This window comes from Equus quagga, chromosome 8, assembly GCF_021613505.1.
Source record: "Equus quagga isolate Etosha38 chromosome 8, UCLA_HA_Equagga_1.0, whole genome shotgun sequence".
Lineage (NCBI taxonomy): Eukaryota > Metazoa > Chordata > Mammalia > Perissodactyla > Equidae > Equus > Equus quagga.
In genome coordinates this window covers 109,509,099-109,528,608 of record NC_060274.1, presented here as the reverse complement: position 1 = coordinate 109,528,608, position 19,510 = coordinate 109,509,099, and positions in this window count along the sequence as shown.

Sequence of the window (19,510 nt, the reverse complement as noted above, 5' to 3'; positions counted from 1 at the left end):
TGAGGATCACTCTATCAAAGAAGAACTATTATTATCCTAATCTTACCAGTGAGAAAACTGAGGCTTTGAAAGATGCAGGAGCTTGCCCAAGGTTGCTAAGTCGTGGAGCCAGGATTTGAACCCAGATGTGTCTGCTTGTGTTTATCTGTTCTTCAAAATGGTTTGTAGAATTAAAATGATATTTGAAAAATCACAGATCATTTTTTAAAAGTACTAATGCTTACAGGGTTCATATATTTCTAAAGGGAAAACACATAGCTCTTCTATTGTCGTGGATGGAAATAGAGTGTTCTAATTTAAATTAATGGCATAGAAGGCCAGATAAATACCCTTGATGTCAGGCTAAATGAGAAAACAATCCTGCTATTACTCTGTATAATCTCTTCGTAGTATATAAATGTTATGAATATTTTTGCTAAGGGACTGATGATAATAAGTAGATTTTTTCAAACCTCCTTCTGAGTAAGTGGGGGAAGAGAGATCTAAACTGATTCACCATAGGAATGTTCAAGAAGTTACCAGAGATGGGGATACCAAGATATTGGGCGGGATGTGTGAGGTCTAGATGAGTTAATATGTGTAAAGCACTTAGAATAATGCCTGGCACATAGGAAGCATTATATTATTGCTATTGCCATTATTATTGTTATTGTTGTTAAAAACTTCAATAGCTCCCAATCCAGGGGTAGAGATAAACACATAAGCTAATAAAAGGCAATGTGATGAATGAATAATACAGCTATCAACCAAGGTCTATGGGAGTTCCCAGAAAGGGAGGGGCAAATATCTGCCAGGGAATAGGGAGAGGGGCAGGGAACAAGACAGCACCCAGAAGTCACGTGACTGAGGATGGAGTTGCTAGAACCAGAGCAACACCATCTATCTTCTGCAGAAACATTTTATTTGTTGGCAACTCTTTACTGCTGAAGGCTCTATTTCTTAATACCTCTAATGTTTAAAGTTTCCTCACTATTCCAAACATTCTTTTGCCTCTGGCACAGCGATGGGGGCTTGGCCACCGGGTAAAAGAGCAAGACTTTCACCAAGATGACATAGGAATATGGAGGAGGGAAGAAGAGGTGACCAAAGCTTATGATGGTATGGCCCCAGACTTGCAGGAAGTTCCAGACCCACCAGAAGCCAAACTGGGATAATCAAGACTCCAGGAGAAGAAAGCACCTTCCCATCCCCCAGGCTCCAGGCCCTTCCTAGCAGAGGAGAAACAGTTGGGCACAGCCCTGGTGATATGTGCATCGAGCAAGAGGCAAGGGGTAGGCAGCGGAGGCCGTTGTCCAACTTGGCGAGCGCTGCCCAAGAAGGCCCACCTTTTCCCTTCAAACCCATGCCAGGTGCCTAGCACACTAACCCAGTGTTTCCCAAGCCAAACAAGATGGAAGGCTGCTCAAAAGTCTACATTCTTTACCACAGGCCATTAACTTTACATGTAGGCAAAACATATTTATGTTCCTCCTGTTCTTCAATAAACAGAGTAAAGAAACTTTTCTGTGGGTAGTTCACTCTGGACCAGTGAAATGAGGGCTGCTATTCTGATGGGAATAACTAATGAGAGACATACAGAAAAAAAGTTCAACATTAAACAGAGGAACACTGTTGATAGAGTTAAATAGATACAACTTTTTTGGAGGGCGTTTTGGCAATAGCTATCAAAATTGACCTGGCAATTCCACTTTGCCAAATTTATCTTATGTGTATATTCCCTGACACATGTCTAGGGATGAACAATGCTGCATTATTTGGAAAAAAAAAATTTAACTGAAAATAAACATAAATTTCCATCTATAGGCTTCTGGTTATAAGGCTGTCTAGCATGCAAAGCTTCACAATATACATGAAAAAGCAAGCTTTAAAACAGTATGTATATTATAATCCTACTTGTGTAAAAACATATATATATATATATATATATATATCTCCTATATCTAAATCTCTATATTTATATTACAATATTGGTGTATTTGTATATGTATTAGAAATGCCTGGAAAGATCCCTTTGTGGCAGATTGGCAGTTTAGGGACAAATGTAGTCTGCAGAGAGATTTGTTTCTTATGGGTTTTTATTGTTTTAAATTTAAATTTGAATGCCTTTAGGAAGGGCTCTCATACAGTCCTCTTTACTCTAGTATCTTACACCCTCAGTTGTTACCTGCCTGGCCCCTAAATGCAGGTAAGGAGACAAATGGCCACATGTGGGGATAACTGGAGGGGTGCTTTGGTTTTTGCTTTCCACTTCTATGCTATAAGCAAACATGACTTTTATGACTTAAGGGAGGGTGGGGTAGGGACTGATGTGTCGGAGAGAAGGACTGGAGGAAAATAAGGATCCTGAAAGAAGAGGCACGCATTTGGAAGTTACCGCAGTAGTCCAGATAAGGAGCAAGGAGAGTCTGAACTAGCCAGTAATATCAAGGATAAATTGTGAAACCCAGATGTGAAACTTTTCAAAAATCCCTTATCAGCCACTGCAGTTAAACGAATGCACAGGTTCTTCTTTCTTCTTCCTTCTATTCCCATCATGAAAAATTGCAGCCTATAGTTTATCCCATGAGCCTCTGGGCAGGGCTCTGTTGTGCTCTGTGGGAATCCATCTCTGCTCATAGTGCTCCCGGAGAGTCTCATTCTCTTGTGCCCGTGAGTTAATTTCTTTCTCTTCACTGTGTTGGCAACCAGCTGTATAGAAAGCACCAAACGTACAGCAGAAATCAAACTCGGATGTCCCTGGACACAGTCTACCAGGTAGTACTGTCTGGCCCTTGTTGCCTACCTTGTAGGATCAGTGGTTTCCACAGTTAAAGTTCAAGATAATATTAGAAACTGTACAGTCTGCAAATAAGAGTAAAGCTTTACCTTAAAATAAGAACAAGGAGAACTTCCAAATGAAACATGCCCTTGTTTCTGGCAGCAGCTAAAAGACAGTCTGGTGTGAGAGTCCTGGATGCCATACTATGCTCTTTCATCTGCTGGAAATTCGTCAGTTGAATGAAATTATTTATTTGAAAATGTTTCATTAAATTTAGGCTGGAATTTCAAAGACTTTCTCTTCTGTGGTCTGAACAGTGGGGAATGCAATATAGTATTAAACTGGGAAGACTGGGCCATGAATAAAGTCAGATCCATGATTTACTCATCTCTTTCGCTGGTTAATTGCTCAAAAAAAAAAAAAAAAGAGAGAGAGAGAAACAGAGGTTCTACAACCATGGAAGGGATTACTTCCCATCTGTAAGCAACCCACTCTAACCCCTTTCCCACTATCTCCGTCTCCCAGCATTATGCCTGTCAGAGAAGCTCAAGTTCTTCAATGCAAATCCACTGAGTTCACACAAGTATCTGAGATGTCCACCAAGTGATGGATGGATAGATAAAATGTGGTATATGCATACAATAGAGTATTATTTGGCAATAAAAAAGATTGAAGTACTGATACATGCTACAGCATGGATGAACTTTGAAAACATGGTGTTAGGCGAAAGAAGCCAGACACAAAAGACCACATATTGTATGATTCCATTTCTACAACACGTCCAGAATAGGCAAATGTATAGAGACCAAAAGTAGATTAGTGGTTGCCTAGGGCTGGGGGAGGGTGGGAAAAGAGGAGTGATTGCTATTGGGTATAGGGTTTTTTGAGAGGTGGTGAATATATTCTAAAATTAATAGTGGTAATAGTTACACAACTCTGAATAAACTAAAAACTATTGAATTGTATATTTTAAGTAGGCAATATATATGTTATGTAAATTATACCTTAATAAAGTTGTTAGTAAAAAATAAAAGGAAGAAAAGATGTGTACCAAGAAAACATTAATTTAAAAAGCTGGAGTGGCTTATCATAGTTTTCAAAAAGATTTTGGAAGAAGGAATATTACCATAGATAAAGAAAGATTTCACAATGAAAAGGGATCAATTCATAAAAAGAAAGTCCTAAATGTGTATTCATATGATAATAGAGCTTCAAAATAACTGAGGCAAAACCTGATGAACTTAGAGGAGAAGTAAACAAATCTACAATTATAACTGGGGATTTTAATACTCCTCTCTCAATAATTTATAGAGGAAATAGACAGAAAATGAGAATATAGAACACTTGAACAGCACTATTAATCAACTTGAACTAATTGCATTTAAAGAAAACTCCACACAGCAAAAGCAGGACACACAGTCTTTTCAACTGAACATGGAATATTCACCAAGATAGATCATATTCTGGACCATAAAACAGTCTCAATAAATTTAAAAGAATTGAATTCATATGACATATGTTTTCTAACCACAATGGAATTAAAGCATAAATCAATAACAGAAAAATATATGGAAATCCCCAAATATTTGGAAATTAAACCATAGACTTCTAAATAATCCATGAGCCAAATAATAAATCACAGGAGAAATTATTAAATATTTGAAATGAATAGAAATAAAAACACAACATATGAAAATTTGTGGGATCCAGCTAAAGCTGTGCTAAGAAGGAAATTTATAGCAATGAAAGATTATATTCAACAAGAAGAAATGTTTCAAATCAAAAATCTAATCTTCCACCTTAAGAACTATAGAAAGAACAAAGTAAACCCACAGTAAATAGAAAGAAGGAAATAATAAAGAGCAGGATCGATGAAATAGAAAACAGAAAAACAATAGAGAAAATCAATGAAAATAAGAGCTAATTCTTTGAAAAGATCAGTAAAATTAATAAAACGCTAGCCAGACTAATCAGGGAAAAGAAAAAGGAGACAAAACTACCAATATCAGAAATAAAAGAGGAGAGAATACAGATCCTCAGACATTAAAAGGATAAAAAAGGAATATTATGGACAACTTTATGCCAATAAACCCAACAACTTCAATGAAATAGACAATTTCCTTGAAAAATACAAACTACCAAAGCTCATTCAAGAAGAAACTACCAAAGCTCATTCAAGAAGAAAGGGAGAGACTGAATATCCATGTATCTACCAAATAAATTAGACTCTTGGTTAGAAACCTTCAAGCCTAGTTGACTTCATTGGTGAATTCTAGGAAACATTTCAGGAAGAAATAATCCCAATTTTACATGGTCTTCTCGTCTTCCAATTCATTTTATGAGGCCAGCATTATTCTATTGCCAAAACCAGACAAAGGTATTACAAGAAAAGAAAACTACACACCAATATCCTCATGAACATAGATACAGAAATTCTTGACAAATTTTTGGCAAATTGAGTCCGCTATATATAAAATGAATGACATATCATGACTAAGTAGGGTTTATCCCAGGAACGTGAAATTGCTTTAACATTCAAAAATCAATCAGTGTAATTCACCACATTAACAGACCAAAAAGAAAAACCATCTCAATAGATGCAGAAAACATTGGACAAAATTCAGACCCCATTCTTGATAAAAACTCTCAGCAAACTAGGAATAGAAGGGAACTTCCTCAACTCGAACAAAGAGGATCTATGAGAAACCTACAATTAACATTCTGTTTTGTTTTGTTTTGGGTTTTTTGTTTTTTTTTTTTAAGGAAGATTAGCCCTGAGCTAATCTATACTGAGCTAATACTGCCAATCCTCCTCTTCTTGTTGAGGAAGACTGGCCCTGAGCTAACATCCGTGCCCATCTTCCTCTACTTTATATGTGGGATGCCTACCACAGTATGGCTTTTGCCAAGCGGTGCTGTGTCCGCACCTGGGATCTGAACTGGCAAACCCCGGGCCACCGAGAAGCGAAACGTGCGAACCCAACTACTGCGCCACTGGGCCAGCCCCTACAACTAACATTCTTAATGCCTTCCCTCCTAACACAGAGAACAAGGTGAGGATGTCTACTCTCCACATTACTGTTCAGCAGTGTACTGGAGGCCTTAGCCCATGGAATGATGCAAAAAAAGAAGTAAAATCATACATGTTGAAAAAGAATAAGTAAAACTGTCTCTATTTTATATACAATGTGATCGTGTATGTCGAAAATCTTAAAAAACCTACAAAAAAGCTGAGAACCAAGAAGTGAGTTTAGTAAGATTGTAGAATACAATATTAATACACAGAATCAATTGTGTGTCTATTTACTATCAACAAACAATTAGAAACTGAATTTTTAAGCAATATCATTTACAGTAATACTTGGAGATAAATTAAATAAAATATTACAAGATCTGTACACTGAAAACATTACCAGGGAAAATTAAGGAAGATCGAAATCAATGAAGAGTTACATCAGGTTCATGGATTAGAAGACTCAACATTGTTAAAATATCAATTCTCCCCAAATTGACCTATAGATTTGACATAATCACAATAAAAATCCTAGCACACTTTTTTGGTGGAAAATAACAAGCTGATTTTAAAGTTTATGTGGAAATGTAAAGGACCTAGAATAGCCAAAACAATTTTTTTTTTCTGGTGAGGAAGATTTGCCCTGAGCTAACATCCATTGCCAATCCTCCTCTCTCTCTCTCTTTTTTTTTTGCTTGAGAAAAATCAGCCCTGAGCTAACATCTGCACCAGTCCTCTTCCACTTTGCATATGGGACACCTCCACATCATGGCTGACGAGTGGAGAAGGTCTGTGCCCAGGATCCAAACCCGTGAACCTGGGCCGCCAAAGCAGAGCATGCAGAACTCTAACCACTCGGCCACGGGGCTGGCCCCTACAACAATTTCTAAAATAAAGAACAAGTTAGACGATTTATACCATCTTATTTCAAGACTTAACTATAAAGCTATAATAATCAAGACAAAGTGATGTAGGTGTAAAAATAGACAAATACAGCAATGTAGCAGAATAGAGAGTCTAGAAATAGACCCACGTACGTATGATCATCTGATTTTCAACAAAACTGCTAGGGCAATTCAGTAATGAAAGGATAATATTTTTCAGAAAATAGTACTGGAACACAGTGCTATTGGATATCCATATCAACACACACACATGCACACACGCACATATATACAAATGAAAAAAAATCTGGATGCTTACCGCATATCATTTATAAAATTTCATCCAAAATGAAGTGGTCTACATTAATATGTTCAAAATAGATCACAGATTTAAATATTATAAGAACTGTAATAGTTATAGAAGAAAACATTGGAGAAAACTCTTAGTGGGCTTTGGTTAGGCAAATAGTTCTTTCTTTTTTAAAAAAAAAAAAAGATTTTATTTTTCCTTTTTCTCCCCAAAGCCCCCTGGTACATAGTTGTATATTTTTGGTTGTGGGTCCTTCTAGCCATGGCACGTGGGACACCACCCCAGCATGGCCCAATGAGCAATGCCATGTCCGCACCCAGAATCCAAACCCCAGGGCAAATATTTCTTAACTAGGACATAAAAATATAAAATATATACACCTGGTCCCATGGCTGAGTGGTTCTGTTCACACGCTCTGCTTTGGTGGCCCGGGTTTTCATCGGTTCAGATCCTGGGTGCGGATATGGCATTGCTCATCTGGTCATGCTGGGCAGTGTCCCACATGCCACAGCTAGAAGGACCCACAACTAAAAATATACAACTGTGTACCAGGGGGCTTTGGGGAGAAAAAAGAAAAATAAAATCTCTAAAGCTGTTGAAGAACTTTAAAAAAATAAATAAATAAAAAATAAAATATAACAGGAAAAATGATAAGTTGGCCTTTATCAAAATTAAAAACTTTTGTTCTTGGGGCCGGCCTGGTGGCGCAGAAGTTAAGTTTGCACTTTCCACTTTGGTGGCCCACTTTTATTCTCAAAAGACACTGTGACAAAAATGAAAAGCAAAGCCACAGACTGAAAGTATTCACAATACATTTAACTTATAAAGGACTTTTACCTAACGTATCTAAAGAATCCCGTAACTCGATAAGAAGACAAACAACCCAATTTTAAAATTAGCAAAAGATTTAAATAGACACTTCACCAAAGAAGATATGTGAATGACAAATAAGCACATGAAAAGATGCCTCACAACATTCATCACTAGGGAAACCCAAACTAAAATCACAATGAAATACTACCTCAGACCCAGTAAAGTGACTAAAATGAAAAAGACTGACAATATCAAGCGTTGACAAGGATGTGCAATGACTGAAACTCTTCTACATTGCTGATGCATAAATGCAAAATGATGTAACGACTATGGGAAACAGGCTGTTTCTTGTAAAGTTAAACACGTACTTACTGTATGATACAATTACTATATGATTCAATTGCTATATGATCCTGGATATTCACCCAAGAGAAATGGAAATGTATGTTCACACAAAGACTTGTTGAATATTCAGAGTAGTTTTACTTGTGACAGTCAAATCTAGAAGGAACCCAAATATCCTTCAACTTGTAAATGGATAAATTATGGAATATCCATTCAATTGAATAATACTCAGCAATAAAAAGGAACAAATTACTGGTATATGCAACAATGTGGATGTTTCTTAAAAGATTATGCTAAGTGAAAGAAGTCAGAAACAAAAGACTACAAACTAGATGATTCCATTTATATAAAATTCTAAAAAGGGGAAAACTATAGTATCTATAGATAGAAAGCAGATCAGTGGTGGCCAGAGGGCAGGGGTAGGAGGGAATTAATTGCAGAGGTGGCCCAGGGAACTTTTTGGCAATGGTGGAAATATTCTATATCATGATTGTGATGGTGATAAGATGGTTGTGTACAATATACACTTCAACCTATTAAATTTGATTGTATGTAAATTATACCTCAATAAAGCTGATTTTTAAAATGATGTAAAAAAAATTTAGTATAAGTTTAGAAAAAGTCTGGAAGAATGTACCTTAAATTCTTAATAATGGGGATGAGATCACAAAAGACTTCTACTTTCTATTTCACTTTGTTATATATTTCTATGTTCCTCTTTTTACAAAGAGGATTTGTGAGGATTTTTGTGATTGCTAGTGATAGAAACCCAACTCGAACTAACTTAAAAGGAGGAATTTATCAGTTCACACGCCTGTATAGTCTGGGGGTAGATTCAGGCATAGCTGAACCCAGGTGCTCCAATGAATTTGTGGGGAATGAGGCTTTCCCCAACTATTGGCTCTTCCTTCCTCTGTGTTGTCTTCTTTCTCAGACTGCCTATCTCCCTGTGATGATGACAACACAGCCTACCATCTTAGCAACTCCAGAGGAAAAGACACATCAGGAAAAGTCCTGGGCCAACCCTTAATGACCCATCTTGGGACACATGTCCTTCCCTGAGCACTGGGACTGGGATGGCCAAGCCTGGGTCATAGGACCATGCACGGAACTGAGCCAGGGCAGGGTGGTTCCCAAAAGGAGAAAAAAAGAAAGAGGTCTGATATCAGAATAAAGGCAGCTTGGGAGGCAAAAGCAGCAGATGACCACTACAATGTACTGCTTTTGGAACTAGAAAAAAAGTTATTTGTTTTTAATCTTTAGAATAATTGAGCCCAAGGCAATATCCTTCAGTGCTCTTCTAACAGAGCATAGCATAAAGGAGGAAAGAGACATCCCTTGGTCCACTGTTAGGAACTGAATGTTTGTGTCCCCCTCGAATTCATATGTTGAAAGCCTAATCCACAATATGATGATATTAGGAGGTAGGGCCTTTGGGTGGTAGTTAGGTTTAGATGAGGTCATGAGGGTAGACCCTCCATGATGGGGTTAGTTTCCTTATAAGAAGAGGGAGAGACTTGAGCTCTCTCTCTCTCTCTCCACCATGTGAAGATACAGTGAGAAGGCGGCGATCTACAAGCCAAGGAGTGGGCACTCACCAGACACTGACTCTGCCAGCACCTTGATCTTAGACTTCCTGGCCTCCAGAACTGTGAGAAATAAGTGTCTATTGTTTAAGCCACCCAGCCTATGGTATTGGTTGTAGCACTCTAAGCTGGCGAAGACACCCACACATCAGGGTGGGTATGTGGGTGGATTGGATTGGAGCGAAGGAAGATGCCATCCAAGGGGAACCCTTTTCTTGCCAAAGCAGAAGATAATTTGTAGAAAGAGGTAGAGGTAAGATTGGGTTTGGAGAGGATTGACGTAGTCCCTCGGGGGACATGGCATAGGAAATTGACTACGGATGAAAAAAGGATTTCTGAGTCAAGCTGAGGGCAGGCTAGATTGCATCGTGTGACCCTTCTGGGATATGGGGATGGCTGAAACCCCCGTGGGGTCATTTCTGTGCACCACCTGCCCTGGAGCTCCGGGTTGAAGACATTGCACTTCAGCAGCATCAGGCCAATTTTGCCTGATGGTAAATAATCTTAACCACTTTTGTAGTAATACAAATAGGAATGCATTATGAGGCGGAAAGCAAGAATTACATGAATTTTTAAGATAAAATATGAATTTCTGGCTTGCAATAAGCCCTTCAGGCTGTCTCTCGTTCTCTCCTTCCTGTGAATTCAATCTTTTCTGCTGTTAGCATGCTTTGGTGGAAAATTTTGAGAAGTACTTCTTTAAGGAATAAGGGCTAGGGCTAGGGATGTTCTTGAGGTTTCTACCATGTCTAGACTCCTTGCCAGAAGAGGAAACCAGGCCAGGATTCAGAATTGAACGATTTGGGATTTTGAGGACAGGGCTAACATCTGGAGGGGTTGGCAGAACTGAAGTAAGTATATGCATCGGGGAGTGAGGTCCGGGGCTGCTCAAACAAACTCTAAAGCAGCTGCATTCCTTGGTAACATCTCATGTGGAAAGTATGGGGTCCTGCCCTGGCTGGGAGTCTGCATTAGTGTCTCTTGGTAGGAATAGGAATCTAGTGTTCTTGGAGAGGCAGATTCATTTCTGGGGTCAGGGGAAGTTCATCTCCAAACAACGAGCACCAGTGAGCCAGCTTTTAGCTTCAGAATTGGTGGAGGAGAGAGATAGAGTCCAGAGGTTTTGAGTTCGCAGGTATAATAAAATATAAGACATCAGCAAAGGGTCATTTTAACACTAGAACAGTAAGAAGGACAAAATGGAAATGACAGAACTTCCCCCAGAACAGGACCATTAGCTGGCACCTAGTCTTTTTTTTTTTTTTCTTTTATCACAAGGCAGAAAAAATGTTTATCAGAGATCACATCATGCTGAGGAACTGGGAACCAGTGAAGGACAGGATGAGTCCTTCCTTTCATGCATTCTGGGATGACATGAAAATTACCCCCAGAAGGACTTTATTAAAAGACAGAGGGATTGGCTAACATTACAGTAGTTATCATATTACAATATATAAATATATCAAACCTACATGTTGTACACTTTAATCTTACACAATCTGTCAATTATATCTCAATTTAAAAAAAGGGAAAGACCAGTTCATGGCAATCGGCTGGACAACTACAGCCTGACCAGAGGATAGCCAAGGACACCTTTGTTTCTGTCTCTCCTGGGTGGAGGCCCTCTGGAAATCTTAATAAGTCTTGACTATCATGGTGGATTTTAGAGGCCAGGAAACAAGGAGGGATGGAGTGGAGGGGGAGAATTAAATTGGAAATATAGATTCTTAGACTGAGGGGGATGAAGAAATTAAATAATTACAAACCTAAAGGCCAAAAGAAAGAAAGAAAGAAAAACAATCAGCCTGCACCTGGAGCATTAGGTTCTGGAAATTCAATTTCCACATAGAGAGTGGAGGGGCCTTCGCTGAGGGTGGGCAGAAGCTGAGGACTCGCTAGCGAGCAGAGGATCGTTGCCCTGGAGACAGTCTTAGCTTAGAAATGGCAAATAGGAAAATAACAGAGGCTTAAGAGAAATAGAACAAAAAAAGGCACTACACAGGATGGCTGAAATCTTAGAAACCAGACTAGACTACATGAAAGAAATGTGCTTAAAAGGACAAATGCAGATTTAATTGCTTTGAAAAATGAAGATAGGAAAAAGGAAGCTATTTTAGTTGTTTCTAGGTTAGGATGGTTGATCAGACATTCAAGAGATTTAAGAGAAGAAACGGGAAATTTGTCAGGAGCAGAAATTAGGATACTCTCGTCTGTCTCCCTCTGTCCCAGAGAGTATTATGGAAATGTGCTCTTGGAGAGTCATTGATAGAGAAATAATAATAAAAATAAATTCAAGGAGCCGCCTTGGTGCCCGTGATAACTTGAGGTGGCCTTCTTGAGAGAGGAAAGACCAGAGCTATTGGCATGAAATCCACAGATACTAATTGGCTAGTTTCGAGGCAAGGAGATGATTGACGAGAAATGGTTTGGGCAACTATGACCACGAGGTTTCAGAATTAGGACTTGGTAAAAGTGTGGTTGGACATACCCTGCAAGGTGGCGAAGGGTTTTGGTACTGAATTCGGAATCCTGAGAGGCTGGAGCTAGAGAAGGGGCTTCCTGAATCAGGCGGAGCCAGTGAGATAGGTCAAAGGGCTTACAATAAGGGACAACTGGGGAACCAAGCCTGGAATGAGCACAAAGGACAGATGTGGAGATCAAAACAGTAGCCAGTAACAAAAGAAAGAGGAATAGGGGCAATTGGATATTATATGAAGGAGGGACCTGGGCAGTTGCTGAGAATGGATGAAAGCAGTGGTTCTCAGAATATAGCCCCCTGACCAGCGGCATCAGCATCACCTGGGATTTGCCAAAATGTAAATACTTGGTCCCCCTGAACAGCAACTCTGGAGTTGGAGCCCAGCAATCTACATTTCAACAAACCCTCCAAGTGATAACGATGCACACTAGAGTTTGAGAACAACCCTACAAAAGCATCCCTGACTTGTCTTTAATGGCTCCTGAGTACAAGCTTGCTAGGGAGCAGGGGGTCCGTTAAACCTCCAGGTCAACCTAGGCAGGCAGACAAATGGTGAGACTCACCAGAGAGGAGCCACGAGAAGGCGCGTCTGAGTTTGACATTGGCGTTGGACTGATGGTGGGAGAGATTATAAGCAAAATTACTCAGCTCAAAGAAGAGAGATAGACAGGACTAGTTTAAGCAACAGGACTTTGGGAAGAATAAGAATTCACTGATAATCTCTCCCTATCAGAGAACTAACGCTGGAAAACTACAAGTTTGTAATAGAAAAATTAGTGAACCCAATACAGAAAACAAACAAACACAGGTGACCCTATGATCTTTCTATTGAGCAGGTCTACAGATCAGAAGGCCCCCAGGAAATGGAAAAGGAAAATTTTCAGCTTGCACGGATCAGGTAGTAAAACAAGAAGCTTTAGACATTGGGAACCAAAAACATGCAGACATAACTGGATGGGGTCAGGGCACTAATGGAGAGGACGGTAAATGACTGTAATTTTCAGAGCTGCGAAGCCATAAATTGCACTGGGAGGACCGCCTGCTATTAGTGTGGCACTCTCTGCTCTCAAGATGAAGCAGCTGGAGGCTGTGGAATTGGTTAAAATGCTTCCCGGAAAAACAGAAAATTGAATATGAAGGATAAGAGGTTTTCTTCCACCCCCTCAAAAGAGATGGGGCCCAAAGCCCTGGATATAGGGGCCTGGACCATCTTCAGGGGTGAAACTGTCTTCCTGTTTCTGCCATTCAAGGATGGGGTTTTACGGCTAAAAATTCAAGGGTACTAAAAAAACAGACTGCCAATTCTTGCTACCATTAAACTTTTGGTTTAACAGAGAGGCAGTGGAAAGGCCTCAGCCTATGGGGTCAGCAACTATATACAGGATGTATAGAGAGAACAAAAACCATTGCTCTGGAAATGGTCTTAGCTTTGGAAATGACGGAAGGCAAACTAGGGGCAAACTAACAGGCTCTTAAGGGAAAGAGTGAAAAGACCCAGTGCCCTCTCCAAGTTCTAACCCGGTAAACTGCTGACACGGCAATAGAAAACAAAGCTAAGAGAGAGTCAAAATGAGGGAGGATTAAGGCACTAGGAAATCCAAGAGAGAAAACTAGGCAAGTGGGTGAGCCAGAGATGCAGGACTGCCGGAGACCAAGTCTATTTCAAAGCTTTCCTCAGCCCTCTCTCCTGTTTTTCTTTTTTTTGGGTGGAGGCGGGGGGGGGGGGGGGGGGGGCGATGACTAGAAAGTGAGTTTTTAACAGTTTTAGTGAGATATAGCTGATGTGCAATAAACCACAAATATTTAAAGTATATAATTTCATGAATTTGAAATATATCCTTGACATTATCACCATAGTCCAGATAATGATTAAGAAAATATCCATCACCCCCAAATTTTCTGCTCCCCTTTGTAATCCATTTCTTTCCCTTCCCCCAACTCCTATCCACCACTCCCCAATTCCTAAGCAATCACTGATCCAATTTCTGTCACTGTAGTTTAGTTAAACTTTTCTAGAATTTTATATAAATGGAACTGTGCAGTCCATACTCTTTTTTGGAGGAAGTCTTTCACTCAACATAAAAATTTTAAGATTCATCCATGTCATTGCGTGTATTGACACTTTGTTCATTTTTCTTGATGGATAGTATTCCTTTATGTGAAATCAACTATCTATTCATTTGTTCCTTTATCTAGTCAACTGTGGATGGACATTTGGGTTGTTTCCATTTTGGGGTTTTAAAAGTAAAGTTATTATGAACATTTATATGCAAGGCTTTGTGTCGACATATTTCCCTTAAGTAAATGCTGATGATGTATTATTTGATTTGGGTTTCATTTGCTAAACTTTTATTAAGACTTTTTGTGACTATGTTCATGAAAGATATTGGCATCCAGTTTTCTTTTTTTGTAATGTCTTTGTCCAGTTTTGATATCCAGGTAATGCTGGCCTAACAAGATGAGTTGGAAAATGTTCCTTCCTCTTCTGTTTTCTGGAAAAATTTGTATAGAGTAAGTATTTCTTTCTCTTAAATTGCTGGCAGAAGTCATTAGTAAAGCTATCTTGGCCTGGAGGTTTTTTTGATTGGTTAGTTTATTTTACAGGAGACGGAGATTTTTAATCTACAAATTTGATTTCTTTAGTAGATATAGGAATATTCAGGTTATCTATTTCTTCTTAAGTGAGCTTTGGTAGTTGTATCATCATCAAATTTATTGGTGTATATTTTTTCAGAAAAGCTGTTATCCTTTTAAGGTCTAAGGGGCTGTAGTGATATCTCCTCATTCATTTCTAATATTGATAATTTGTGTCTTCTCTCTTTTCTTCCTGATCAGTATGGCTACAGATTTATTTACTTCATTGATATTCCCAAAGAAGCAGCTTTTAACTCTGTCAAAGAATGAGCTCTTATGCAAGTTTCTAGGACTTTGAACCATTAATTAACCCCTTACCATGAGGGCATTCCAGACCTGTGTCTAAAGGGACTCACCTACTGGTACAACTACAGTAACTCCGGTTGCCAAGGAATTATGCTTGAACATAAATTCACCATCCGTCTGGATACAGGGGTCCCCAGCAGGACCAATAGGGCTAGCGTTCCTGATACAAGGAAATCCAATTTTTCATTGAAAGTAAAAAATCTACAGGTTTTCTTAGCCCAATGCTTGAGTTCACTGCATACCATAATTTTCTAGGCATGTTTGTGCTCCCTGAATGCCAGTCTCTCTGTTAAGAACCAAAGATCAGCATGGCTAACTAAGAAAAAAGAGAAGATTAAAATTACCAATATTAGGAATAAAAGAAGAGAGATCTCATCTATATTAAAAGGATAATAAGACAATGTTACAAACAACTCTATGCTCCCAAACTCAAAAGTTTTGATAAAATAGACCAATTCTTTGAAAGACACAAATTACCAAAACTCATGACAGAAGGAATAGATAAGAAAGTTCTGATAACCCTATATCTATTAAAGACATTAAATGTGTAGTTAAACCCCCCAAAAAACTCCATGACAAGATGTTTTCACCATGAATTCTACTAAATATTTAAGGAAGAAATAACACTAAATCTGCACACTCTCTTCTTCAAAAAACAAAGGGAAGGAACACTTCCCAACTTATTTTATGAGGCCAGCATTACCCCAAATACAAAAATAAGACAAAAATATTACAAGAAAAAAAAAACTACAAACTAATATCTGTCATGAATTACACATGAATCCTTAACAAAATATTAGCAAATTGAATCCTTCAGTATATAAAAAGGATAATACATATGACTAACTGGGGTTCACAATAGGAATGCAAGCCTGGATCAACATTCAAAAGTCAATTGGGGCCAGCCTGGTGATGTAGTGATTAAGTTCACATGCTCCTCTTTGGCAGCACAGGGTTCATGGGCTCAGGAAACTAGGAATAAAAGATGAACTTTAACCTAGTAAACGGCATCTACAAAAACTCCTACAGCTAACATAGTTACTGGCAAGAAATTGAATGCTTTCCTTCTGAGATCTGGAACAGGGCAAGGATGTACTCTTTATCACTTCTATTCAACATTGTACTTGAATTCCTAGATAGTGCAATAAGGCGAGAAAAAGAAATAAAAAGTATACAGATTAGAAAGGAATAAATAAAACTGTCTTTAGTCACAGACAACATGATTGTACATGTAAAAAATCCCATGGAATCTACACAAAATAATCTCCTAGAACCCATAAGTGAGCTTAGCAATGTTACGCAATACAAGGTTAACATACAGAAGTTAATTGTATTCCTATATACAAGCAATGAACAATTGGAACCTGAATTAAAACAAAACAAAAACAATACCATTCAAAATAGCACCACCCCAAAAAAGGACTTAGGTATAAATCTAACAAAATATGTGCAAGATCTATATGTGGAAAACTAAAAAACATTGATGAAAGAAATAAAAGAAGATCTAAATAAATGGAGAGATATACCATGCTCATAGATTGGAAGACTCAATATTGTTAAGATGTTAATTCTACCAAATATGGTCTATAGATTCAATGTAGTTCCAATCAAAATCCCAGCCAACATTTTTTGTAGATTTTTATAAGCTTATTCTAAGGTTCACATGGAAAGGGAAAGGAATTAGAATATCCAAACAATTTTGGATACGAACACATTACCTGATTTCAAGACTTACTGTAACACTACAGTAATCATGACAATGCTTATAGATGTAGATTAACCAGAGGTTGGGGGAATCCCAGGATGGAATGTAAACTGTGAAAAATACATCTAACTGTATTACAAATGTATGATGTAACCACACTTAAGGGTGTGGGAGAAAAGGAGCTGACCTAAGTATCTTTAGAAACTGCATTTTGACTGGAAGTTTTAAGGCTAAAGACAAAAGAAACTATACATTAAAACTATATTCTAGTTGGTAAATTTGTTTGTCATTGGAATAAAGGTTCATAATTCTGAAATTGCTTCACATGTATATGGCAGATAATTAAGTAAATGGATAGTGAAAGGCAGGAGCCAGGTTTCTCACTGTTGGAGAGGGAAGTAACAGAAAAGAAGACTACAATTAACCCTGTAATACTGATTTGGCATCAAAGGCATCAATATGAACTCATATATGTATTACATATGAAATCATGTCTGTGTTTTATATACACATACACACACATACATGAAGAAATAATTATAGATATACTTGTGTCTATGAGTTAGTATACACACGTATGTTACCTAGCTCTGTCTGCTGAAAGGGACTAAAAGTAATAACATCCCAGTAGTAATGAACAACCCAGTGCCCATATATTGGTTCCTATATACCATTTTCAAATTAAAATATGACAAAACAGGCATAATAGAGAAATGGCTGATTCTAGGATTGTGATGGGGAAAATACAAGAAAGGAGCATCTTGTAACACCAGAAAGCAAGAAAATGCTCAAAAAACAAAAGGATGGGACATGTCAAAGGGACATAGGAACCAACCTGAAAGAGTTCCCAACTGCCAAAATTTGGAACAATTTGAGCAACAAAATAAATAACAGTATTGGATTATAGCTCAAAATACAAAGTAAATATACATGACTCCACGCTGATATAAATAAATGATTGATGAATGAATAAATAAGTAAATAAAATGAAAGTGAAGAGACAAATCTTCTCCAGATACAAATTCATATATATATTTTTTTCCTACTCCAGCAGGTGAAATTTAGTTACTTCCTCCCTTGACTTAGCAATTCATTTCTAAAGAATAAAGTATGGAACGGGAGAAATATTAACTATACCATGGAGAAACCTAACAAATACCACCTTAACCAAGTGATCAAGGTTAACATCACCAGTGGTATGATGTGGACATCATGAACCTCCAAACAGGAAGTGATGAGAAGGGCACCTCACCTCTTTGGTCTTCCTTCCAAAAACCCAGACTTAAATCCATCAATGAGAAAAACATCAGAAAATTGAAGAACATTGTGTAAAATACCTGACCAGTACTCTTCAAAATTGTCAAGGTCATGAAAACAAGGAAAGACTCAGAAATTATCACAGACCAGAGGAGTCTAAGGATACGTGATCACTAAATGTAATGTGGTACCCTGGATAGGATCCTGGAACAGAAAGAGGACATTAGTGGAAAAACTCCTGAAATCTAAATAAAGCTCTGGAGTTTAGTTAATAGAAATGTACTAATGTTGGGTTCTTAGTTTTGACAAATGAACCATGGTAAAGCAAGATGTTAATAATAGAGGAAATAGGAGTTTATTAGAATTCTCTATGTTACCTTTTCAACTATTCTGTAAGTCTAGTCTTGTCTCTAGCACTGCTGTAGTACAAAAAATGTTGATGAAATGTTTTAATCCGAAGGAAAATGATTCCTTCTTGAGGGAAGGAACCTCAGATCTACACAGACACAAAGTCATCAGGAATGGCCAGTGTGTGGGTTAAAATAAATAAATCTTCTCATTTTTATAATTTCTTTAAAGTATACTTGACCGTTTAAAATATTAACAATGTACTGTGAGATTTATATATGTAGCAGTAAAATGTATAACAACAAGAACACAAATGACAGGAAGGGTATATAGAAGTTTACAGTTGCATACTTACTATTAAATATAACATTATTTGAAGGTACAGTGTAATAAATTAAAGGTGGATATTATAAGATATAGAACAACCACAGAAAAATAAAACAAAGAGCCATAATTACTAATGCAAGAGAGGAAACAAAATGAAACACTAAAAAATACATAACTACAGCAAAACAAGGCAGAAAAAGAGAACAAAAATCAGATGAAACAAATAGAAAAGCAACGGCAAGATGGTAGACATAAGAAAGATCAGATATGTAATTAAATTAAGTGGAAGTAAGTAAAAATACTCAATAAAAAGGCAGAGATTGTCAGAGTGAATAACAAAACAAAACCCAACTATATGATGACCACAAGAAACACATTTGATATATAAAATAACATTTAGACTAAAATAAAAAGACGGAAAGACATATAACACACAAACACTAATCACAAGAAATCTAGAGGAACCATAAAATAATCAGAGAAAGCAACTTTAGAATAAGGCATATTGCCAGAGAAAGAAGGACTACATTGGTTTTTCTATTGCTGCATAATGCATTACCACAACCATAGCTGCTTAAAACACCCACGTATTAGTTCACATCTGTATCTTAGAAGTCTGACATGGCATAACTACTTTCTCAAGTCAGGGTATCACAAGGCTGACATCAGTCAGGTTGAGTTTTCATCTGGAAGCTTTGGGGAAAAAAAATCTGCTTTCAAGCCCACTCTTGTTGGAAGAATTCAA